The following is a 25,169-nucleotide window of genomic DNA, read 5'->3' as shown; positions in this document are numbered from 1 at the left end:
TTGTCATAGAAACATAGTAATTGCCACATTGGATTAGACCAGTGGCCTATCTAGTTCAGTATACTAGCACTAAGGATATGTCTATACTACCCCCCCAGATCGGCGGGCAGCGATCGATCCAGCAGGGGATTGACTTATCACATCTAGTCTAGACGCGATAAATCGACCCCTGAGCGCTCTCCCGTTGACTCCTGTACTCCACCGCCATGACAGGCGCAGGCAGAGTTGACAGGGAAGCAGCAGCAGTCGACTCACCGCAGTGAAGACACCGTGGTGAGTAGATCTAAGTACGTCGACTTCAGCTATGTTATTCACGTAGCTGAAGTTGAGTAACTTAGATCGATCCCCTCCCCCCAGTGTAGACCAGGCCTGAGAGTGTCCGGCACCAGATATTTCATGGTAAGGTGCAAGAAACCCTGTAGCATTAAGCTGTATCTCCGAGCTTCAACTCCAGAATAAGCAATTAATATGTTTTGGAAGACATGGACGTGGATGTTTCCACATTTGCAATGTCTAGAAGGCTGTTTAGCTGGGCTCTAGAATGGATGGCACCCTGAAAGCAGCTAGCTTTCAGAAAATGATGTATAGAATGATAAATTACTCTTTTAGGTCTGTACACATCTAAAGCAAATTGCAGAAAGGACGCTTCCCAAGAAAAAGTGTAGAAACTTAGTTAGTAATTTGGTAATTTTTTTTGTGTAATTGGGAGAGCCCTCTGACTTCCAGCCACCATACTGCTGAAATTACATGGGAAGCTTTTTCTCAGTTTTCTAGATCATAAAACTGCATTTTTTTGACGGAGGGCATAGGGTATAGGGTGTGTATAAGGTCCGTTTAAACAATACCCAATTCCTTCTCACTTTCTACATCATCCCTCTCTTACATGCAAGCACCAACACTCCAATCTTCTAACAGCTTATGTATATCCATTGAAATCAGTGGACTACCCATGTGTGTAAAGTAAAACATGTATGTAAACCAATGGGATCAAGGCTCAAAAGCACTCCCAAATTACTGATTAGTACCATGCTGGTTCTGAGGCTATCCTAGGCCTGAATTCAGTAAGTTACTTAGGCATATGCCTCACTTTAAGCACTTGGGTTGTCCCATGGAAGTCAATGAGAGTACTAGCACCTAAATTTAGGCACATGCTCAAGTATTTTACTGAACTGGGATCCTGATATGCTACCTCTGCTGTTCTGGTCTTTGCTGTGTGTGTTTGTGTATGTTACTATGCACAGCAGGGTGACGGAGAGCTGATGGGACTCAGACATGTAGAGAACCACAACCAGTGTTCTTCACACTGAGAATAGCCCGTTTATCACAAGCAGGAAAGCACTTGACAGGGTGCAAGGCGCCCTGAAAAGAATTCATTTTAAAAGATTATTTTAAATGCTGTTTGGGGCCTGGGTATCATCCCTATCTCTCTCTTTCCACCCTCCTAATAGCCATAAAGATGCGTGAAAGGTGTTACCAACAAAAGTACCAAGGGTGTGAAATCGTACACCAAGGAACAGAGTAATAGTAATTGCACTTATATAGCATCTTTAGCCAAAGTTCTCAAAGCCCTTTGAAAAAGTGCCTCTTTTATAAATGGGGATTGTGCGACACAGAAGTTAAGTGATTTGCCCAAGGTCACACAGTGGGTAATGGCAGTACAGAGCATAGAACCAAGCCCTTACCAGATACCATTCCATGACTCCAGTGCTAAACACACAAAAATTACAGGATATCACAAACATTCTGAGAGCTGACCATTCCTGGGAATGCAAACTCATGGCCTAATCCAACTCTCATCAGGTAAATGGAGAGACTCCCATTAATTTAAATAGGAGTTGCACTGGGTGCCTCAGGTCCCATTCTGGCTCCTAGATAGCCAGAAACTGGGAGCATTGGAGGTGCACAAACTCTGCAGGGAGGTGAGTTATTACCTATTATCCCTGCATGGTGACCCTTCTGACTGACTGACTAGCTCTAGCTTTACTTGGACAGAGACAGGTTTGCCCTCAGGCAAAGCCTTAAAGGGGTGAGTGAAGATAAGGAAAAACTTCAAGAGTGGTTTAAAGGTGTAGGTCTTACACTAGGAAGGTGTAGATGTGGATTTATCCCAGGATATCTGGTATGGATTTGGTTAATAATGTAATATGTCAAATAAGGAAGTGGTAGCTTTCCCTTTCACTGGTGTTTCTGACCACTAAATTAAAACAAAAATGTTGCCTTTGTACATCTAATACAATCCTGCCTTTTCAAGAATCCCCAGTCAATTAAAATCAAACTAGTAAAAGCTCTAATAAAGCACATTTGGAATGCTATTCAGGAATAGCTTTTGGATGTGTATGCATAATGGATGAATCAGTAAGGAAAGTAAAAATCTATGGTTAACTCACTGGGATATGTGACTTTATTTCCCAGCAAATGAATGTTCCCTTAAAGGGGGAGCTTAGAAATAACTCAACTCTTACAGATTTCGTACAAAAAGAAAACCTATAATACCCTTCCTTTCTCCCTACCAAGTAATTTCAGGTGACTAGATTTAACAGTCAAAGCTTGTGTTTATTTAAATTCAGCATACGTTATTTTATAGAAAACCGAAAACATTTCTTGATGATAGTGTCAGAGACTTTAGTACTTATCAGCTTTTCTGGAAAACTTCTTTCTGTAGGAGTCTCTGTGGCGCAATCGGTTAGCGCGTTCGGCTGTTAACCGAAAGGTTGGTGGTTCGAGCCCACCCAGGGACGCGGTTGTGTTTTGCTTCTCCCCGCAAGAGTCGCCCTTTTGTACAGGTGAAAGGGGCTCCATTAGAGCCCGCGGCGCAGCAGCCCCCCCTGTTCCAGAGCGGGTCGCTCCCCCAGCAGGCGAGGGAGAGCCCTGGGCTGCAGCAGCCGCCCCAGCGGCAGGGACGATTATTTCCCGTCCCGCACCATCCCTGGGGAGCCCCGGCCCCGATCCCCCCGACATCTTCTGCCGGGCAAAGACTCCCCGCCCCCTCCTTGCTGGAGAGGAACACCCGCCCTGCCGCGCTCCCCCGGGGGGCCCTTAGAGGACCCCTCCCTACCCCTCTTCCCCCCAATCTCCGCCTCCTCCCTCCAGGACCCCGCTGATCCCCACCTCCCTGCAGGGTCCCCGCTCTCCTGCTTCCCCTCCTGGCTCCGCCGCTGCCCATCTCCCCCGGTTTCCCCACCACCATCCCAGGGCTCGCCTGATCTCCCTGCTCCACTTCAGCTACTTTTCCGTGAGCCCCGCGCGTCCAGCGCCTTAAATTCCCTGCAACAAACTCTTCCCCGATGCTGCAGGGGGTGAGGAGGGGGCAGTTTATTTATCTCTCCAGTCCGATCTAAAAGGGGACAAGAAAATCCTCTTTAAATGTATGATACTGATAGTAATGGATAAAGTACTGATCATGAGTCATTAGGATCGGGGTTTCAGGAAACGTTGCATTTAAGTCAGTCTTGTGGCTGGCTTTTTACAACCGAATAATGTACACTGGAGCCGAAGCTCTAAGGGGAAAAATCCAGTTTCAAAAGGGATTATTATTTATGATCAAAGTTAAAATGCTCAGCAACGGATCTGGACACTCTACGAAGGCAGCAGCAACATTTTACAGTATTTAAAATACGTGCTTAAATAACCAGCGGGGAGGGGGAGCAAGAAGCGAAGATGCCAAGGAAACATCTTACATAAGAGGGTCGATAGGCAAGTCGAGCCAAATTCACTTTCAGCTGCAAATGTCTCCGCAGGAGCATTTGAAATCGGTCTGGACAGTCCCCAAGCAGCAGTTGTAGGTTTGTTAAACTCTCTATACGTTTGAATCCCCTCTACACGTTTTATACCGGAGCTGCAGCTATTTTCAGGCCCGTTTTCTTCCCTCCTTGAGCACCAGCTCATCAGCCTTCAACTGGCCGGGTAAAGTGTTTTCCATAAATGAATGTTAAAAGCAATTACGTTCGAAGCTTCACCTAAACTTATCCATTAGGAGTTGGCACCTTTACCATATTTTAGCCCGTGACCTGATTCAAAGAAGTTTTTCATTGGGTGCAAATACGACTGTTTTCGAGATGAGCTTCTGAAAACTCTGGTATGATCTACTTACAATTTATAGACAACAGAATTCATATTAAAAATAGCCTACTTCCACGGTAAAGTTGTACTTCACAGATCTTTCTTTTCAGTGTGTCTGTTTTAAATAAAAACATACAGTTTTCTCAAAAGTCATGTCGGGCAGCTACTCTGAAAACTCTCCAATGGTGACAAGATATGGCCCTGGCTAGCTGGATTAGATGTTGACAAAACTGTATTTTGAAAAAATTGAAAAATCAATTAAAAAGGAATGCAGTCAAAAACTTTAAAATATATCTACAGCAATTTGCTGGCATTGTTTTCTCTCGTTTAGGTCTTTTAAATTTCAGCAAACCATTCTGAAAAATTGGCACCCACAGGTCATGTGCAGACAAACAGTATAAACATGTTTCACTACAGTACCAAGCAATTATAGCTGACAATGTTTTATGTATAAATAATTCCTACCCAATAGTGGTATTATTATTTTAATAATCATTTGAATAAATGTTATTCTTGTTGTTGTTGCACATTATTTCCAGAAAAGCATCAAGCCCTGTGGCATTACATTAACTGCATTTGGCAAAAGCCGGGTATGTGAATAGAGATTTAAGTATATATATACATATACTGTATATATATATATATATGTTTGGATTTGTACATTATTTTCGTATGCTATTTAGGCATGAAAGGTTTACACACAATCACAACTCTTGAAATGTGAATGTATGCAGCTATGGCAGCATTTATAGAAAGGCAGAGTGGTAGCAATAACTTAGGAGTTAAGGTTTTATAAAACCTTAACTCCTAAGTTAAGACCTACAAAACTAACAAGGGGAAGGAAAATGAAACCATAAAACACGTCTTGTTTTCTAGAGTAAGTCATAGAATACCTTTCATATATGTGTATTGTTATTTACCTCATGGGCTGCAAATCCTGCCCCAGTTAGTACATTGTGTTGAGTAAATATGTCTATAGAAAAAATGTTGAAACATATTTAGCCAGTATAGCATAATTGTCCTTATGTATATGTGTAATATACACAGAAAAAAGAGATTTCAAATGCCTTTGATTTGTACAACTGTACAACTAGACATGTAGGCAATACTTAGTAAAACTAACGTTATAAAGGTAGTTACAAAGCTTGTGCATTCAAATTTATGCACTGTTTCAGTTTACAAAAGCACCCCAACCCATCTGCCCACCAGCTAATTAAAATCAAGGGTGTGTTGGGGGGGGGAGGGGAGAGAAATCTGGAAAATGTTTTGTGGGGGAGGGAGTAGAACCCATGTAAGAGCGAGGCGAAATATATTTATTGATCAGTAAAGCTTCCCCTTATCAAGCATGAAAAAAGCTCATTTTAATTTGCTGATGAACACAAATAAAATGTTTCCTAAATGAATTAATTTTATTCAAATTCAATTGAGAAGAGATACTGTGATATAAATATACCTAGTAGTAATGTTTGATAATTTTTATAAGACTTGATACAAGCGAAGTGACCTTATCCATAACAAAGATAAATGTATTTAAATTCCAGCATCGTGTTCTGTATCTGTCTGCTCTGATACTTTACTGAAAGGTTGAAGGTTTGAAATGAACTGTCGAAATGCTGAAAAGAAATGAGAATTACACAATACTGAAGGCAAGAGAATCTTTCAACTGTCTATTATATTGTTACACAATTTTTGCAATAATAGACACGAATATAATCTGTTTTATCTATCCGTGCACACACACTTGATGATCGGGAGACTTTAATGAAGACACATTGATGGCTCAGACGGGACAACAGAAAGCAAAGTTCAGTGGACAACTGGTCGGTTTGTATTGATACTGCTTCTGCTTTACGTTGATGTTTCATCCTGCCCACCTTCAGCTTTTCCTTCGGTAACTTGTCGGGGCCATCCTATAAATCCTTCTTTCCCCACCCGCTGATCTCTGCCGTAATCCCCCCCCCCCAAGATACTTTTCACCCCTTCCATGTTGTCTGCTGCCCCCCATTCTCCCCCCCCTCCCCTCCGCGCATTCCTTTCTGTTCACGGCATTTGCAGAAGTGACCCAACAGCAGTTTGTCTGGCTTCCGCGTTAATCACTTGAGTGACTCGGGGCGCAGAGTTCGCGCAGGGCTGGTTGTTACACGCCCCGGTCGCTTTTCGCTGGCTCGTTTCTGATTGCGGCGGTGTTTGCAGGGCTATTGTAACCGGCGGGCGCGGGGTCCCCCCCGCCCCGGCCACAGCACTGGGTTGGCGCTATAATAAACCCTGTCATGGGCAGCCAAATCCTGAGCTTGCTCCATATTCATTCCCGGCTCGGCCAAACTGCTATTGCCCCGGGGGGTGCAGCCCGAGGGAACACCCAAGGCCCCTCTGCCCCCTCCCCCAGACAACGCCACGGGAGGGGCCTAAGGCGGGCAGAAAACTCTGCCAGGCTCTCCTCGCTCGCGGAGCCCCGTTCGGGGAGGTGCGGGCTGTGCAGGCCTCGCCCCGCCGGGCCCCGGGAACCCTCCTTCCGCACGGGCCCAGCAGCATCCTGCTCCGCGGCCCCCTCCCCCTGGCAGCAGGCTCCCGCTGGGGCTGCGCTGCCATTGGCCGAGCCTCCCTGCAGCTGCTCCGTAGCGCGCGTGGAGGGGAGCCAGGGGCTTTCGGCAGGGAATCCAGGTGCCGAGGAGGGGGGCGGTGTGGTAGAGAGCCCCGGCCCCGGCCTCGCCCCCTCCCGACCCACGGAGCCCCCGTGCGCGCTGAGCACCCACAGAGGGGCGCCCACGCGGCGCCAGGGACGGGAGATCACGCTACAGATGCGGCACCCCCCGCCCCGCCCCCGTCTGCTGCGAAAGGGGGGAGACATGCACTGGGAGCACCCCCCCTCCCCGCACTCATGGATGTCCAGGAGGCAATCCAGACCTGGGGATTGGGCCTAAGATTTGGACCACAAAGACAGCCGCAGAAAATCATATTCAATGGATATTAAACGTGATTTCTCTGAAATGAACAGAATATTGCGGTGTGCTTAATGTAACATTAAATCTGAACTACTGTACCCTTCATCGTGTGGGTCCACTAAATGGCTGTGTGTATCTTACCTAGGCTACATACGGTATTTAAAATCACATTAGATTATACCTCTGATCAAAATAGCACAATAAAAGGTATATAAATTTATAACCTAAAAAGTATATTTTAAGTAACTCTTTTGAACTTTTGCCAATATCTAATTATTTCAGAGGCAGATTAGATGTGGAATAAAATATTCATAGACTGAACAAAGAAGAAGATCTGAAAGGTTTGAATCATGAAAAACAGCTCCCTGAAAGGGTGCAGAAAACAGCCATCTTGAATATTTTAATCTCTGGCAAGTGTTTCTTTGGAACAAAATGGATGTTGGAGGGAAACAGCATAGTTAACTTTACTGTATCCTATTTCTAACACCATCCCTCTCACAGAATCCATCTGGCACGAGGCAGTGAAACTAGAAGGAATGCCACAGCTTATTATCTATATAAAATCGTAATAAATAATCATAATAATATGAATAGTATGGTCTGGAAATTAGTATCTCTGTAATTTTTTCACATGATTTATATTGATTTGTTTGCATCAGTACATACAAGTCACATGCAGTACCACAAAAAACATTGTTAGGACTCACTCAGTATAAACAAGCAACTGCTATATGTTTACCAAGAACACAGTTGTAAAAATTTTTCACTTTTAATATAACAACACGGTGTTGCTTTTATGAGGCCTGATCCAACTCTCACTGAAGTCAAAGGAAGGATTCCTATTTATTTAATTGGAAATTGGGTCAGGTCCTTGGTTAGAGGTTTGTGTGGGTATTCATGAAATGAACCATTATTTTTAGGAATTCATCAGTTGGCCATTAAAAAATCACTCTGGGCTAAAATTAAGCATAGAAGGTCCTCAAGATTTTTTTTCCTTTTTACCAAAATTCAAAAATGGCTATTCAAGTTGTTTTTTAAACTGCAGGGGAGAAAAGTAAAATATGTACAGCTTAGTGCTTTTAGATGCTTTATTTTCCCCCCTTGTAACTGAAAAGTAGCTTCCTTTTTTAAACTAAGATTTTGAAGGCTGTTAATCTCAACTGTGAATTCAGGCCTTTGCATATTTAAAGGAATAAATTATTAAAAACAACCAACATTGGGGATAGGCAGGAACCAAGGGTGTCTTGGTGGGGACAGAGATAAGTCAGAAGTTAAGACACTACAGAAGGCTCACAGTGGCTTGTTCCATGTGAATTTTTTTCTTCTTCATTTTGCTGGTTACTGTTTACTTACCTTGGACCTACTCCCTCTGTGGATAAGCTTGGCAGGAACAATGTAGAGTAATATGCTATCGGGAGCTAAAAGAGGGAGTGCTAGGCTAGACAGCTGAAGAGTGCTGTCTACAGATTAGAAAATAGGACTGGGAGTAAGGATTGCTGGATTTTGTTCTGACTTTGCCACTGACTAATTGTAATCTTGAGCAAACCACGCAGGCCAAAATTTGCAAATGTGGGTGCCTAAAGCTAGGCTCCTAACTGAGTGATCTGATTTTTTTCAAAGATTTTCAAAAGCTGCACTCATTCTAAAAATCAGATTGCTTATGTTAAGTGCCTAAGTATGGATTTAGTTGTATAAGTTTAGGCACACAGATGTGAAAATTTTTACCTTCATCTCTTTGTGCCTTATTTTCCCCCCATCTGTAAAATGGAAATCGAAATATTTCTCAACTCTTTCAAAGGAGTCTTGTGAGACTTCATTAATCTTTTGAGAGCCTGTGGGTGAAAGGCTCTATAAAATCAAGCAGCGTGCTCATGACTTTATAAAACATAAGCAAGCAGAAACCACGGGAGAAAAATAAATTTGGAAAATACAGGGAGCAAAATTGATAAAATACAAGTGATAAGTACTTAGATGCAAAAATTGAAAACGTGTGTTATAAGAAAACAAATGCACAAGCTAGAATAGATAACCTGGAAAAGCAGATACTGATTTCTTGGTGCAAAATGTCTTAAAGGACATCTCTCATTCTAAAAACATAAACACTGTTTTGTTAAAGGCAAACAAATTGCTGTACTGTCATCTAGAAAATATGAAGAACTCAATTAGACTGAATAATGTTGGAAGTTGTGGGATTGTTGTTGGGCCCAGAGGAGATAGTCACCATCGGATTTGTAGGAAGGTTAAGCTCCTGCATTGAAATGTCGCTGAGAATCCGATTTATGTGGGAAAGGTATTTAGGATTCCAGGGAGGAAGCAGAGTGCAGAGAAGGACTAAGGAAGTATTCTTATACTTTGTTTGTCAGACCTGAAGGACAGAGACACAATGATCAAAGCAGCCAAGGAAAAACATGATTTTTTTTATGATGATTGTAAGGGCAAATGTTGCGTGAAAGAAATATATAAACAGGAGAAGAAAAACAGAATAATGTTATTTGTCTATATAACAATAATGATTTTGTACATTTGAAAAAAGGTATTTATCCCATTACCATTTTTCTGTGGCATGATCAATTTTTTTTCTCCCTGTTATATGCTATACTCCCTCACTGTCATCATAAACTTTGATAAAAAAAAAAAAAAAAAGCCTGAGAGCTAGATTGTGCCTAGCTATGCATGGATGCACAAGGGAGAGAAACAAAGGTGCAGAAATTCTTCCACCTACATACCCTGCACAGGGGCCAGGCACAGTCTGCAAACCCACAAAGATCTGAGGCTCTAGTGGTAAATACTGAACAGCACATTTGAATTATGTAGATAGGGTAGCTTCCTCATTTTGCTTTTTTGCTGGGTCATTTCCACTTTGGGTTCAGCAAACAAGGACCCTCTATTAAGTATTTAATAGAGCTGGGCATATAATTGGTAACAAATAATTTATTCAATAGACTGAAGGCTTGTATATACACAGTTTTTGTACCAATTTAACTATATTGATTTGGAAAACAATATAGTTACACTGATGCAACTCCTTAGTGTGGATGTAGTTATACCACTATAAAGGTGTTTCTAAACTGATACTGATATAAAACCTGTATGTGCTATCATCAGTTAGCCACCTTTTCTGCCCACAAATTATCTGCAAACACTTTATTATTTTTTCATATTTGTTATTCAAATTATTTGCCAAATTATTTCTCAGAATATTTCTTGGTCTACTATAGATTGCTTGGGAACAGTTAATTGTTAAATAGTTAAAGTAGTCATTATTCAAATTTCAGGCTGTGTTGACTAGTTTTAATTGGACACATAGTTCAGTGGTACCATTTCTGTTCCCTGATTGGATGAGCTGAATATTCTGAGACTCAGGTGTGAATGCTCACATTTACAACACAAAAAATGTACTTTCCACAAATATTCTCTATGATTCACATGAAATGTGCTGTTTCTGTGAACATTGCTACTGGTAAGTAGTTGCTAGTATATTCTGGGAAAATAAACACAGAGTCTAGCACAATGGGGTTTAACTCGGTTGTGGTCTTTAGGTGCTACCACAATATAAATGTTAAATAAAAATAATAATAAGAGGCTGAAATAAAGTTGGTGCAAATTCAGTATTATATTTAAGCCAATATTAGCAGGAAATGTTTTGTTGTATTCACCTGGCTCCAGTATTCAGCATTCGTTGGTGGGGTCTGGTTTTTGCAAGCCCTAAACTAAAAAGGAAAACTGTTCTTTTCCCCCTTCATTTTCCTTAATCTCCTTTGAGTCGCATGTGGAAGAGTTTGGATCTTCCCCAGAGGTCAGCGCCACGGATTGAGAAACACCACTCTAGCCTATCCTTGCACTACTCTAGCATGAATGCCTCACACCCCTCCTGTATTAGCTTGTTCCATTACCTAATTTCCTTCTCTATTTTCATATATATATAACCTAGATCTTTCCCTTTTTAATTTCAAGACCTAGTGCCTTCTTTACTACTGTCACCACGCAAGTCTCAAATAAATTGGTTGGAAATATAATAATTAGGAATTTATTGCAGAAAGAAGATAAGACTAGCTGCAGTAAAGATTTATTATTAGACAATGAATAGGTCAGTTTTCAAGATTTAAAGGAATTGTACAAATTACCTGTTGGCAGGTTGTTGTTTTTTTAATTTCCAACTAAAGGCAGTGCTGAAAGAACCATTGTGGCCTATTAGCTTGCCTTTGGAAATATTTTTAGTGGAAGAATTTGTAAGAGATATGGAAGATTCATTTGGCTAGTAGATGTTAATAACATTTTTAATGATTTCAGCAGCCTCAAATGAGACTACTGGGGGCTGGGCTGTGCTTGACTAGAACTTGCTGGTGTTGTTAGAGGGTCTAGCACAGTGATTCTCAACCAGGGGTACACGTACCCCTGGGGGTACACAGCGGTCTTCCAGGGGGTGCATCAGCTCATCTAGATATTTGCCTAGTTTTACAACAGGCTACATAAAAAGCTCTAATAAAGTCCGTACAAACTAAAATTTCATACAGAGAATGACTTTTTTATACTATTGTAAATACTATACATTGAAATGTAAGTACAATATTTATATTCCAATTAATTTATTTTATAATTATATGGTAAAAATGAGAACATAAGCAATATTTCAGTAATAATGTGCTGTGTCACTTCTGTATTTTTATGTCTGATTTTGTAAGCAAGTAGTTTTTAATTGAGGTGATAGTTGGTGGTACGCAATACAAATCAGACTCCTGAAAGGGTTACAGTAGTCTGGAAAGGTTGAGAGCCACTCATCTAGCACACATGTGATGGTGGTAAGTCAAGTTACAGGAATTTTTGAAAACACAAATTGAAATCCCTAAATTTACTGTTGGGGTCCATATTGTTTCTTCTGTAAAATTTCTGTATTATGAATTCTAGGAAATAGTTATTCTAATGTACAAGGCATTTTGGGAGCTGTGATTGTAGGCTAAGAGACTTAGGGCCAGATTTTTAAAGCTATTTAGGCACCTAACTCCCATTGAAATCAGTGGGATTTAGGTGCCTAAATACCTTTAAAAAATTGGCCCTTAGGGATTGTCTACATGGGGAAAAGTACTAATATAATCACACCGCAGTAGTTATAACTCCTCACCATTATTGACACCCTTATTCTGGAACAAGAGTGTCTTTTTCTAGTTTAGCTTATTTAGCTTCGGGAGGCTTTTGTTTGTAACTTAACTGATCACAAGATATGAGCTTAAAATCATGACATTATTATATATGGAAAAACTATTTTACATAATTTCTAGAGGTTACTAAAAAGTATTACTAATAACATTTCTGTCCCTCAGGTTTGTACACTTGTATTTGTGGGGTCAAAATAAATTCTGTTGACTTCAGTGGTAGCTCCATTGACATTGGTGGTATTACACCAGGAACAAATTTGGTCAATGGTAAGTTAGGCTGCCTAACTTTGCAAGTGGAGATATTAAAAACAATAATACTAATAAAGTTTTTAAAAACTCCCTAATCAGCTCTAACAGAGCTTTTCTACAAAACATGTGGCATTTACTGAACCCAGGATGGTGTGATGTGCTAGAAAGGTTTTACTGCTACTTGTGAGTAATGTTGCCATCCCAAATTCATGCTGATAAAAATCTTTTATACTGAATATATTTGAATCTGCCTCCCCAGGGAACTATATCTCCACCCCAGCAGGCTCAAGGGACTAAAATATCATGGATTCTAGCTCCCAAGGTGTGGAGGAGAAGGTGTGAGGAATACCATGATATCATATTGCATTAGGCCTGTGTATGAGGGGTCAGGTATTTTAGAGGAACTCAGCAGAATGTGGCTCTCTTAGGGCAAAATTCTCTTCTCACATCCTGCACAGCAGTGGTTCTCAACCAGGGGTACGTGTACCTCTGGGGGTATGCAGAGGTCTTCCAGGGGTACATCACTCATCTAGATATTTGCCTTGTTTTACAATAGGCTACATAAAAAACACTAGCGAAGTCAGTACAAACTAAAATTTCATACAGACAATGACTTGTTTATAATGCTCTATATACTATACACTGAAATGCAAGTACAATATTTATATTCCAATTGATTTATTTTATAATTATATGGTAAAAATGAGAAAATAAGCAATTTTTCAGTAATAGTGTGGCTGTGACACTTTTGTATTTTTATATCTGATTTTGTAAGCAAGTAGTTTTTAAGTGAGGTGAAACTTGGAGGTACGCAAGACAAATCAGACTCCTGAATGGGTACAGTAGTCTGGAAAGGTTAAGAGCCACTGCTCCACAGGGTACCATATGCAACATCAGTATTCTGCTCTCCAAGTTTTTGTGGACTTCCTTTTGACATCAGTGGGAGATCTACAAATGCGGGGAAAGCAGAATACTGAAGCCGAGTACTAAAGTGAGGATATTAAGCCATGTCTACACTAGGAAACTTGACAAAAATTCCACTGGACCACTGGTAGAAACTATAGCATAGACAAGGCTCCCGCAGCCAGACCCATTTTTACCATTCTTTATTATACTTACTTTTGGGAGGTGTAAGACCCAGTGTAGAAATGTCCCTAGAAAATATTTTTTTTTTCTTTGAGCATTATGAAATGCAAAATCGAATCAAATCTACACATACAAAACGGGGAATAACTGGCTAGGCAGAAAAGGATCTGGGAGTTATAGTGAATCACAAATTGAACATCAGCCAACAGTGTAATGCAGTTGAAAAAAGGGCTAATATCATTCTGCAGGTATTAAAACAGTGTCATATGTAAGACACTTTTCTACTCTGTGTTGGTGAGGCCTCACCTGGAATACTGTGTACAGTTTTAAGTGCCACACTTTAAGAAAGATGTGGACAAACTGGAGAGAGGCCGGAGGAGAACAACAAAAACGATAAAATGTTTAGAAAAGCTGACCTATGAGGAAAGGTTAAAAAAACTGAGCATGTTCAGTCCTGAGAAAAGAAGACTAAGAGGGGACCTGATAAATCTTCAGATATGTTAAGGGCTGTTATGTGTTCAGATATGTTATGGGCTTAATCTGCAGCAAGGGAGATTTAGGTTAGATGTTAGGAAAATCTTTCTACTTACAAGGATAGTTAAATACTGGAATAGGTTACCGAGGGAGGTTGTGGAAACCCAGTCACTGTAGGTATTTAAGAACAGGTTAGACAAACACCTGTCAGGGATGGCCTAGGTATACTTGGTTCTTCCTCGGTGCTGAGGGATGGAGTAGATGACCTCTGGACATCCCTTCCAGCCCTGTATTTCTATGATTCTGTGATTATTGCATATGATTTGAATCCTTCTTGTCTTACTCTCACTGTCTTTACTAGGAAGTGTAAAATGAGCAGGATTTGGCCATATAATTGCTAATTCACAGTCAGCAACCATCAAAGGAAAAGGGCATCCACAGTGGCATACTAAGTTTCTGTAATGTTAAGCCTGTCTCTAAGTGGCACTAAGGTGGATCATCTCTAGGATGTGGTATTGTAGGTAGTAGTTTAAAATGGTCTTTAGATTGTAAACTCTTTGGGGCAGAGACCGTATCACCATATTTGTCTGTAATGTGCCTTGACACTTTTGGCAGTATATAAATTATAATACTAATTAATTACTGCACAATAAATAAAGGGGAGCAAATATAGAAGTAAAGGTTCTGGGGCAGTCTAGGCATCCCCTGCGATCTGGGTCAGTAGGTAAGCACTGAAAGGCGTAAAGCCAGCTTTAGCTGTGCAGCCATTCAAAGATGTCAGAAGTGAAACCTGTCAAATCCTGAGCCTTTAAAACCATTTGCTGATGAGCCTGAAAAGAGTGAAAATATTTAGCTCCTGTGGTACTGGCCTAACAAATGTCACATTCGTTTTATACAGTATATAGTCTCAGTTTAACCATTTCAATAGCAAAACCAACGACACCTTTCCCTACCCCAGCTACTTAGCCCTTTCCCCAGCTGCTTTTCAGTACATTTTTTTACAGTTTTTCTGGCTTAGGTCAGGTGATTCAGGCATCCCCTGCTGTTCCTGCCCGTTTTCACAGCCTGTGAATTAGCTCTTCTGGAGGCAGCATTTCCTGTCAGTGACTGACAAGAGGTGTTGTATCTGACAAGATGCATTTTCTCTCTCTTTCCCTCTCTTTCTTCTGTCTTGTCATTGCCTCCTCGTCTCTCTGCGTCTCTCCTTTGCTTCTAGTCTCCTTAATCCTCTTCGGTTTTCTCTCACTTCTCCTTTTCTTTTTTCTTGTATTCTTTCTCCACTTCACTTTCTCTCTATTATCTTTCTTGTCCTCCTCTGCATTCTTTCAATCCCAGCAGGGCTCACGCATACAAATTGACCCCCTCCCAGCCAGTAATGTGATCGAAACTCTTTGTGGCTCCTACTATCTCTATGGTAACTATCGGGGGGGTCTCCATGGTGGTGTTAAACCCAGTGCACTGGCCCACATACTGTTGTTCTTGCTAACATTACATACTGACCACATGGGCCTGGTTGCTCATTTAAAAAACTACCTTTTTAAAATAAAACATTGAAATCAATTTACTTTAAAGAATTTAACCCCGCGGAAAGCTAAAACCATGTGCCTGTGGGCAAATAGTTTTTTGGGTTCTAAAGTGCCTGAAAGATGTTGTCTTCAGAGCTGCTTTTCTGGGCAGCCCTTTTTTTTTATCACTGTATTTATTATTATTGTTGATTGCTGGCTGTTGCAGTCACACTAGGGATACAGCTGTACTAGAAAAATTAGTATCCACGTTGCAGCAGCAGCTGGTAATAGTGAAACTGATGTTCTAAGCCACTAATGCAGACTGGTCTCAGAGCAGGTTTTTGTTTCATAGACTCAGACATCTTAAATGATATCTACGCTTGCTCTTACACCATTGCTACCAGTGTGCAGCTTTACCTTTCCTGACAGTTGCTGCAATACATGTCCTAAATTTTAGACAAAGCCTATGTTACTATACATCCACTTACTACCATCAGGTTCGGAGCTGTTGTAGAATCTGGATGGAGCATAGAGCTGAGGGAAGCATCCAAATAATTGTGATATGGCCATAAGGGACATAAAGAGCCACTTTGGGGCCAAGTGTGCATTCCTCGTGCACGCAAAGCTCCCAATGAAGCAATGAAACCTTGGGAGACACACAGAATCCAAGACCATGTCCATGACACTGAATAGATTTTTAAAAAGGGAATAAAAGTAACCAGTTTTAGAAAACGTAAAGAAGCTAGATTAGCAGTAGAAAAAGAACTGGATCCAAAGATTTTGCGAATATTATTATTTGCATAATATTTGTAAATAGTCAGATATGGTTCCTGTTCAGGAATGTAGGTCCAAATATTGATCCATATGAGGTTCATGAGATTCTTTATAAACAGCTGTGTTTTCGTACCCAAAACAAATGTCCTGGGGCTATTTATTTCTACAGAAAATAACGACATTAGTAGCACCTGTTCAATATTTATGAACATGAATAATTAAAATGTGTTGGGAATTTTGGCAAAAATTACCTGAAATTTTAACTTAAAAACTATTGGGTTTTCCCTCATACCTCTGTAGATTTTCTGGGATTTTTTTTTAAATATTACTCAGCCTTACTTATACTTTAATAATATCAAATATCACCAAAAGACACACTATATTTATTAGGTAATTAAACTTTCCTGGCTTTGCTGCTACTGGAAACAAATATTAGAAATCCCACAAGACCCTGCATTGCCCTGTGGAGTCCTGCAAACCACATCACTGTTGTTCAGAACTTTGTTGCTTGCATTGGAAACACTACTTTTACCAAAAAGAACGAGGAGTACTTGTGGCATCTTAGAGACTAACAAATTTATAAGGACAGTGATAAACATCTGAATTCTTCAAATAACAAATAAATTAGTCGGTTTTCCAGCTAGCTATATGTATATACCATACTCACAGATGTATTAATGGAAATGTCCATTGAAATGAACTGATCATTCATTTGATTGTGAACGTTACACCTAGCTACATTTGGATAAGTCAAGTACATTAATCGAATGTTTCTGTGACTACAGTCAGCAATGAAGTGGTTAACACTGTGGGCATTTAAGTGGTCATAATTAACAGTCCATTAAGATGAATGAAGAAAGTTCTCACTTAGCACTGCTATTGTTTCAGTCTGTCTGTTTACAGACCCCGCACAACAACAGTGTGTGGCTTGACGTTGTCCTGGTTTTTGCAACCAGAGGAAGTAGAAAACTCATTTAAAGAAGCTTGGATTCTAGAAAATGCAGCAAAATCTGGAGGAAATCCATCAGTTTTGAACATTTCTTGCTCTGGGGATTTCTGTTGTCCCAGCTGACAGGGATATGAAGTAGCAAATCCACATTTTTTTTTGATTAGCTGGTTACGAAATAACACTCATCATCCATCCAAATATTAGATACAAATCCATCCAAAATAAAGACCTAACTCCTGCATCACCTCACACTTCATAATGACTCACATACCCAATAAAATTTGCTTCCAGCAAATAATAAGGGTGTAGGTGGAAAGCAACTCCACAGACCTGTAAGCATGCTTCCTGATTTCTTGATGGAATTGCTTTTTTGCTTATTTGGCTTATACTTTTCTGCAAGTCTATAAATGTTTAATTCTTCCTGTGTTTCATATTCTTGTATAATATGTCATGAGTCCCAGTACTGCCAACCTCAAGCATGCAAAAATCATGTGTTGGACAACAAAACATAAGATTGGCTTTAAAAGCATGAGATATTTATAAAATGATATATTTTGGGTTCTTTATATTTGTCTTCTGGCTTCTGAATGTTTAGTGTTCACTTGCTTCACCTTTTCAAGCTTTCTCTGCAACCAGGAGGGCTGAAAACTTACTTTTTTAAAAATGGAAGCTGAGATTCTCATGCAATTTTTTAATTCCAGGAGCTGGGGCTTTAAGAAACACACCAAATATCACCAGACTCATGATAAAATTCTGAGAGTTGGCCATGCTGCATTAGTGCTGATGGCTGTTCTCTAAACAGGTCCAGAGAGGTCGAGGCTCCAAGCATGAGGATCTGCATCCCAGTCACCTACTGTCAAGTCTAGTAGCACAAATCACTGAGCAAGATACTTTTAGGTGTCTCATCTCACCACAGCAAGGTGTCAGTCAGCTCTTTAGTACACAAGACACATTTTATTTTCAGTGAAGCCCTTTAACTTATAGGCTCTGATTTTTAAAAGTTTTCCATTTTACAGGTGCATTTTTTTCCTCACAGATAATTCATTTGCATTTGCAATTCATAGTTCTTGTATATCTAACTACCTGACTCCACTCAGAAATCAGGTAATTAGAAAGCTTGTCATCAGCAGCACTTGGATGTGTATCTCTTTATCTACACTGCAGTCATCATTTTGGTATCTGAGTTCCTGAAAATATGAATGAAATAAAAATGTGAGTGAAAATAACGGTCATCAAGTCCAGTCCCCTGCTTTCACTAGCAGGACCAAGTACTGATTTCCCCCCCAGATCCCTAAGTGGCCCCCTCAAGGATTGAGCTCACAACACTAGGTTTAGCAGGCCAATGCTCAAACCACTGAGCTATCCCACCCCCCTCAGCAGGTTTTAATTCATTCATTTGAATATAAATACATGAAAATATTAGCAAATAATTTTTTATCTTGGACTCAGGTATGATTGTCAAAAGAACATTTTAAATAATACGTTTATACAATTTACCTTTATCCTTTCTGAAATAAAGTCTAGTAAAATATGGATTTGCATACTTTCATGTGTTAGGGTTTTTCCTGTAATTTTACTCTTATTTTTGAAATTCCTGATTTTTTTAGTGGTAGTTTTTATTTATTTATTTATTGTTAATTACAATGTTCTTATCAGGACTTTTGCCCTTAAGCTACTGATACAAATTATCTCATTTAATTTCACTTTAGACACATTTTTGTCTGGGTTCTATTTAAAACTTGCCATAGTGCCTTGTGCTTGGCTGAGGCACTCTCTAAGCATTTGAAACAACATTAAAAGCACAGTGACATGCCAGAGTGATCCCCTGAAGTCGTTTTATAGGAATCCCTGTTTATTTCATTTTGATGGCAAGTCAGATTTCATGAAGAGGGAAGGTAAAAATGGTGTTAATTTCATAGATGACCTTTTTAAATCAAATTAATTTAAATCCTTCCAGTAACTCAGTTCCCAGTTTTGTCTTCAAAATGAAAAAATTTAATATCTACAAATCTGAGCCCTTTCAGTTCATAGGCACAATGGGAGAGAGAACTTTATACTAACTGCATCTGATGTAACTGTTACTCAGATTTATAATGAATTTATTTATGTAACTGTTAAAAAAATTGCAATCTCCACAAAGAGAAATTCCCACATGTCCTTTTTTCTTGAGCAGTTTTAGGTATCACCCAGGGATAAAAATCTGAAAAGGTCCCAATGGTACCTGAGTGGGCTTCAGAAGCTTCATAATGACCCATCAGTGAAGAACTGGGTTGACCGAGAAATAATAACCAGCATTTTTTTGTTGTTTTTTGTTGTTGTTGTTGTTTTAAATTGGAAGCCTCGGCTAGACACAATGTTCTAAAATACACTATTAATTTCATTGTACTGTCCATGGGCCTCAGTCTAAAAACACTGAATACTGAACAAGATGCTTACTAATAAGTGGCTCCATTGAAATCACTGTAATAAGCAATTTGATTAGTAGTAAGTGGAGCTGGTTGAGAAATTAAAAACATTTTTGTGAAAATTTCAAACTGCAGATTATTTCAATATGTTCAGTTTCAAAATAGACCCACTTTTTGTGTTTCAAATTTTTCTCCATTTTTAAAATCTCATATTTTATTTTCAAAACACAACTTTTTCTGTGTTGAAATTGACAATTTTTAAATTTTTAAATATCCCACCATATGAGTAAGCTGATCATTCACAATTGGCAATAGAAAAGGAAACCCAAAAATTGAAACGGAGAATAGGAAATGAAAACTGATAAACAAGAATGAAAAGGATAAAAACATTGTATTGAAAAGTGGAACATTTCAAGAAAATTTAAATGGTTTTATGAACATTTCTGTTTTTAAAAAGGGCCAGACTTTTTTTGGGGGGTGGGGGAGGGGAGAATCTAATAAAAAAAAATCTACTCTTTTGTAGTAATTGCTTGCAAAATTGGTCCCTGTGGCTGAAATGCTACAAATACTCTGTGACGGCGTGTATTCCCTACATGTCATATTAATATGGACCTGAGAGGCCAATTGACCAGTGTGCTTGCACTTGGAGGGTGGGCCAGGCCTTATTAGAGATAAAGCCCAGCTAGGAGGTTAGCTGGCTTGCCCCTCTCCTCCCACCCTCACCCGTCCAAGAAAAATGCTGACTGAGGGAAATTGGAGGAAGAAAACTTAGGGGGAGAAGAGGTGGAGTGTTTCTTCTCTCTGGAAAAGGCTGAGAAGCATGTAAAAGAGATGAGGTAAGAGGTGACGCTCTACAGGGCTTGCCTGAACCCTGAGTGAGGGGAGGAGTGTGGGCTTTGATTGAGGCACAGAAACCTGTGGCTAGACAGGACATTATAGAGCAGTAGAGGTATGCCTACGCTAAGGTAGGTGGCTGCCAGCTGGGCTGAAGGTTTGGTTTTGTATAAATTTCTGTTAGACTTTAGTAAAGGAATTTGTGACCCTGGTAGAGGCAGGGCTCTGTTAAGAGGTTTGGCTGGAGGGCCAGGACACTCTTATGGCTGGAGTAGGCCAAAGGACAATGGGGGAAACTGAGGCAAGGGTGCTGCAATACCACAGTGAGCCAGGAGGAGGCATGCTGGGTTGGCAACTTTGATATATACTGACATGCTTAATTTACTCATGTGTGTAGTCCCATTGATTTCAGTGGGACTACTCACCTGTGTAAAGTTAAGCACACGTGGAAGTATCAGCAGGATCAGGGCTTATGTTTGTAAAATTGAAGTTGTGGTAGCATTAACAGGAATGTGGATGATACTCCTTATATATTTATTTCAATAAACAAATGTTTATGGGGACAAATGGCAAGTGGCCTAGCTGTCTGATTCAAAAACGAAAGGTATAAGTAAGGGCCTAATCCTGTTTCTATGGAGTTGGCCATTGACTTCAGGGGAAGCATAATCAGATACAAAAGCTATACATTTTAGTGATAAATTACTTTGTTTTAATAATAACATATATCTGCTATTTATATAATAACTTCTGTCCAGGGAGCTCAGTGGGTCTTGTAATTGTTAACTAATTTAGCTTCAGAAATCTCTTGTCAGGCAGGTATCATCTTCATTTTGCAGATGGGGAAACTGAGGCCCAGAACTTAAATGCCTTGCCCAAACCTGTGTCAAAGCATGACTTACGTGATCAATGATGGTTGTCAACCATGGTCCATGAAACTTTTGCTGGTGGTCCCTGGAAAATTGGCTGGTCATGGTGCTGGCTCTCAGCCGGTCAACAATGGGAGCTTTTGGGTACGGAGCATTTTTGTCAATCTGGCCACTTAACTGCCAAAGGTACGGAGGGACTTTTGACTATCTAGCCCTGAAAATGTAGAGTTGAGGTGAACTGTTGCAGGACCACAAAGTATTCAGTTTCCTTCTTTATATCTGATAGTTCAAGCGAAACACCAGTCTCTTATGGGAGGCGGGGGGGAGGGGGGAGCGGGAGGGACATGTGAGGAAGCTTGCTTGTCACTGCTAGCGCTGTATTTGATCTGAGCATTTCAGTTTCCAGGGCTGTCAGTTTCAGTGATGCACAATCTATGAGCACTGGCCTCTTGCCAGGAATCTGAGGGCTGAATGTCATTTGCATACAAATTTAATTTTGTACTAAAAAGAAATGTGCGCAACAATCATATTTCATGCCTACTTTCATCTCCTATTCCCCATGAACCTGAGGCTTAGGAATGGAAGAGCCTTGCTGAGGGACCAATGCTTTTCACTAACTTCTAGTTCCACTCACCTCTGGCTTTAGTGCCATCCTGTAAATGTTTCTTTCCTCTTCCTTTCTGTATTTAACAACGATAAATACTTTTTGCCCTTCACAAGACCTGATCAATGCATAGCAAGGGACGAGGAGTTATCTGGTATCAGGGTAGCTTATTCAACTTATTACATTTGCTACTTAAAAATAAAAACACTAAATTCCCTTATTATGAGGGCTGTGGGGCTTGCAGAGGCCTGCCATGACCACAGCAAACCTTTAAGTGATGATATCGCGGAGGTGAGGTGTTTGAATTTGAGTGACTTCATCCAATGATATGACAGAATCAGGCATATAAGAGATGTCTACAGATGAGAGGAGAGCAACAGCCAAAGACAAGAGAGCACCACCCTAGAAGGACATCTTGAGGAACAGCTCTCTTTCGGGAGATCCAGTTCATTGGACTGGTAGGAATGTTGTGGGTTATGTTGGTGGAAAAGCCTGATATTTTAAATACCCACTAATTACTTTTAATCTTCTAATGTGTGGGTTAAAAGGGTTATTTGGAGTCAGACACCAGTACTTTGCTTAGATGTTTACAATTAGACAATGAGGCTTTCACCAATTTCCTTAGGCAACTATTCCACAGATTTGAAAGGGTTTGATCCAAAATTCTGGTAAAACTCCTATTGACTACAGCGGACCTTGGATCAGGTTTCTAGAATGAAACATTATGGGTTGGGGTTATTTTGGGGCTGTTGATTAATCGCAGTTAACTCACGTGATTAACTCAAAAAAATGAATCAAGATTAAAAAAATTTATTGCGGTTAATCACACCGTTAAACAATAGAATCCCAATTGAAATTTATTAACTATTTTTGTATGTTTTTCTACATTTTCAAATATATCAATTTCAATTACAACACAGAATACAAAGTGTACAGCGCTCACTTTATATTTATTTTTATTACAAATATTTGCACTGTAAAAATGAAACAAAAGAAATAGTATTTTTCAATTCACCTCATACAAGTAGTGAAATCACTTTATCGTGAAAGTGCAACTTACAAATGTAGGTTTTTTGTTACATAACTGCAGTCAAAACCAAAACAATGTAAAACTTTAGAGCCTACAAGTCCACTCAATCCTACTTCTTGTTCAGCCAATCGCTAAGAGAAACAAGTTTGTTTACATTTACGGGAGATAATGCTGCCCACTTCTTAATTATAATGTCACCTGAGAGTGAGAACAGGCATTCGCATGACACTGTTGTAGCCAGCATTGCAGGTATTTATGTGCCAGATATGCTAAACAGGGGGTCGGCAACCTTCGGACACGGCCCATCAGGGTAATCTGCTGGTGTGCCACGAGACATTTTGTTTACATTGGCTGTCCGCAGGCACGGCCCTCTGCAGCTCCCAGTGGCGGCGATTCACCATTCCCGGCCAATGGGAGCTGCAGGAAGCAGCGGCCAGCACATCCCTGCGGCCTGCGCCACTTCCTGCAGTTTCCATTGACTGGGAAAGGTGAATCGCGGCCACTTGGAGACTCAGGGGGCCGTGCCTGCGGATGGTCAACATAAACAAAATGTCTTGTGGCCCACCAGCGGATTACCCTGATGGGCTGCATGCCGAAGGTTGCCAACCCCTGTGCTAAACATTTTTATGCCTCTTTGTGCTTCGGCCACGATGCCAGAGGACATGCTTCCATGCTGATTAGATTCGTTAAAAAAAAATGCATTAATTAAATTTGTGACTGAACTCCTTGGGGGAGAACTGTATTTCTCGGCTCTGTTTTAACAACATTCTGCCATATATTTCATGTCATAGTAGTCTTGGATGATGTCTCAGAACATATTGTTCATTTTAAGAACACTTTCATTGTAGATTTGACAAATCGCAAAGAAGGTACCAATGTGAGATTTCTAAAGATACCTACAGCACTCAACCCAAGATTTAAGAATCTGAAGTGCCTTCCAAAATTTGAGAGGGACGAGGTGTGGAGCATGCTTTCAGAAGTCTTAAAAGAGCAACACTCCAATGCAGAAACTACAGAACCCAAACCACCAAAAAAGAAAATCAACCTTCTGCTGGTGGCATCTGACTCAGATGATGAAAATGAACATGTGTTGGTCCGCACTGCTTTGGATTGTTATCGAGCAGAACCCATCATCAGTATGGATGCATGTCCTCTGGAATGGTGGTTGACGCATGAAGGGACATATGAATCTTTAGCTCATCTGGCATGTAAATATCTTGCGACGCCAGCTACAACAGTGCCATGCGAATGCCTGTTCTCACTTTCAGGTGATATTGTAAACAAGAAGCGGGCAGCATTATCTCCTGCAAATGTAAACAAACTTGCTTGTCTGAGCAATTGACTGAAGAAGAAATAGGACTGAGTGGACTTGTAGGCTCAAAGTTTTACATTGTTTTTTGGGGTTTTTTTTGAATGCAGTTATTTTTTGTACATAATTCTACATTTGTATGTTCAATTTTCATGATAAAGAGATTGCACTACAGTACTTGTATTAGGTGAATTGAAAAATACTGTTTCTTTTGTTTTTTTACAGTGCAAATATTTGTAATCAGAAATAAATATAAAGTGAGCACTGTACACTTTGCATTCTGTGTTGGAACTGAAATCAATATATTTGAAAATGTAGAAAACATCCAAAAATATTTAAATAAATGGTATTCTATTATTGTTTAACAGTGCGATTAATCACGATTAATTTTTTTAATCGCTTGACAGCCCGTTTTTTGTTATATTCAGCCTACATTTTTCTTTCCTGAACTTTCCCATTATTTATATTTTCACCCCCTTGTAGCATACTAGAGATTAACAATTCCTCTTCCTCCTTACGACTCAGTTGTGTCCAGCCCTACACAGGTACTCAAAGGCAGGGGGAAGTGTATAAACCCTCACCACCCCAATGCCTGTGTAGTACTCAGCGTCTTCAAGCTAGAGGGTTTTTTATATATAATGTGACACACAGAGTTTTAGATCTGATTCATATAAGGATTGTGTTGCTGTTTTCTGTATGCTATTGGATATTGTATGTACTATAAACAGCCAAGTATAATTATTGACTTTATGGATTTGGTCCGTCCATTAATTAAAAAGCTTTAAGAGACTGGTGGCTTATTTTGAAATCTTTACAGTAGGAAATGTAAAGGTAATAGTGAACCAGAAGGTGTTTCACCAGGTTTCCTCATTTGGGGTGTTTGTTTATGTAAAATTTCTGTAAAGAATCTGCCCTTGATGTAAAGATTGT

At 40.0% G+C, this 25,169-nt stretch overlaps 1 non-coding gene across 1 annotated transcript; it reads left to right on the top strand.

Moving 5' to 3' along the window:
• The first annotated feature begins 2,664 nt into the window (after window positions 1-2,664).
• Window positions 2,665-2,738, top strand: TRNAN-GUU (transfer RNA asparagine (anticodon GUU)). The gene has a single exon. It is a non-coding gene; the product is annotated as a tRNA-Asn (tRNA).
• The last annotated feature ends 22,431 nt before the right edge of the window (window positions 2,739-25,169 follow it).

Source organism: Emys orbicularis, chromosome 2, assembly GCF_028017835.1.
Source record: "Emys orbicularis isolate rEmyOrb1 chromosome 2, rEmyOrb1.hap1, whole genome shotgun sequence".
In the NCBI taxonomy this organism is placed as follows: Eukaryota; Metazoa; Chordata; order Testudines; family Emydidae; genus Emys; species Emys orbicularis.
Note: the sequence above shows the minus strand (reverse complement) of the source record. Positions and strands in the feature narration are given on the sequence as shown.